Raw genomic sequence first — 1,902 nt, 5'->3', positions numbered from 1 at the left:
AGTTTCCATGGTTACAGAGTTGAAATTTTGTTTGCAATGGAACCTGGTTACCCTGTCATGTCCATTTTTTTCTTTCAATTTGCTTTTTTTTTTCCAAACTATTTAAAATTACAGACAGCATGATGCACTATCACTAATACTTCCATATCCATCTCAGAAAAGATCATTTTCTTACATAGCAAAATATTATCACACCTAATACAATAAAATTAACAAGAATTTTTTATTATATAATTTCCAGTATACATTGAAATTTCCCCACATATCTCCCAAATTTCCTTCATATGTCTATGACCAAACCAGGTTCCAAAATAGGACCATACATTCCATTGGGGTGATATATATCTCAAATCTTTTAATTTGCAACAATACGTTTTTTTAATAACTTTTAAAATCTACAACAGTCTTTGCTTTAATGATAATGGTGTCTTGTAAGAGTTTCCACTTTCTGGATTTGCCTTTTCCAACCCTGTAGTGCTGTTAGCTTAATCCTTGTAATTCCTGTGAACTGAAAATTACATCTAAAGGTATGATTAGATTCAAGTTCAACTTTTTCACTTTTAAAAAAAGCAAACCTGCATAAGAGATGTTGGGTACTTCATGCTGAGAACAAAGACAAGCAATATCTTGTCTCAGTGATTGCTAGTTTCTTTTTTTTCTTTTCTCTCTCTCTTTTTTTTTTTGAGACAGAGTCTCGCCCTGTCGCCCAGGCTAGAGTGCAATGGTGTGATCTCGGCTCACCGCAACCTCCACTTCCTGGGTTCAAGTGATTCTACTGTCTCAGCCTCCTGAGTAGCTGGGATTACAGGCACCCGCCACCACACTCAACTACGTTTTTTTTCTTTTAAATCTTTCGTAGGGACGAGGTTTCACCATGTTGGCCAGGCTTGTCTCAAAGTCCTGACCACATGATCCACCCACCTCTGCTTCCCAAAGTGCTGGGATTACAGGCTTGAGCCACTGTGCCTGGCCTGTGATTGCTACTTTCTTTTTTTTTTTTTGAACATCTTAAATTTTTAATCCTTTCTTTACAGGTTACCTAGACCACTTTTGATTAAGAAAACTGTAGAAAGTTAGTAACTGCCACAAGCGAACGCCAGGCGGTGGCACGTGTCAATTTCCACAGAGTCCTGCTTTGCGGGGTGTCTGAATGCACTGCACGGGGTCTCTGCTCACACCTGCTGGAACCAATCGTGGTAGATTTTAGTCCACAGGTCGCTTTTCCCATATTTCTTTGTAAACTCTTCAGCATTCTTACAGAATTTTTTACGGTCCTTAGAGTATTCTTCAGCTAGGTCAGCCCGAAGTGGGTGCTCGGGCTGGGGGTCATTCACCAGTGCTATGAGGGACTGGATTACTTGGTCGGTTTTGGTTGCTGGCTTCCAGTTTTTAGCACTAATTACTGGGAGACAGACCTGCCCCTTTTCATCGATGTTCGGGTGATAGATCTTTGTTTTAAATGTGATCTTCGGTGGTGTGAATGGGTACTCTGCTGAAAAGTTGATTTCGATTCTGAAGGCCCCCTTATCATACGGAGGGTTGTCAGGAACAGTAAGCCCTTGCCAAGTCAATAAATTAGCTTCATCAACCTGGATGTTACGGAAGTTTTTCATTCCACATTTGCGGATTTCTTCAAGCTCCTTCATCAGCCTCCTGCTGGCCGCCATCTTGGATTTGGTGGTGCTCCTTCCCCCAATTGCTACTTTCTTATGCTACTTTGGGTCATAAAATTCTCCTTTAAAAGTAGAGGTAATTACATTTCTCACTTCTTTTATTGCTTTCAGAAATACATTTCTGAAATTTTATCCATCAGAACTTACAGTGGTAAGTGAAATAAAGTGTAGATTTGCTTTTTTTCTTCCTATTGATATCCAAGTATCCACAGTATTTATTTAAATGGTC

General features: G+C 39.5%; 1 pseudogene across 1 annotated transcript; it reads right to left on the bottom strand.

Moving 5' to 3' along the window:
* Window positions 1–984: 984 nt before the first annotated feature.
* LOC100895814 (ubiquitin-conjugating enzyme E2 L3 pseudogene) lies at window positions 985–1,694 on the bottom strand (annotated as a pseudogene). Its single transcript, XR_617564.5, has one exon. The product of XR_617564.5 is annotated as a ubiquitin-conjugating enzyme E2 L3 pseudogene (transcript).
* Between the last annotated feature and the right edge of the window lie 208 nt (window positions 1,695–1,902).

Source organism: Callithrix jacchus, chromosome 2 (assembly GCF_049354715.1).
Source record: "Callithrix jacchus isolate 240 chromosome 2, calJac240_pri, whole genome shotgun sequence".
Taxonomy (NCBI): Eukaryota; Metazoa; Chordata; class Mammalia; order Primates; family Cebidae; genus Callithrix; species Callithrix jacchus.
The sequence above is the reverse complement of the archived record's forward strand: the minus strand, read 5'-3'. Positions and strand labels throughout refer to the sequence as shown.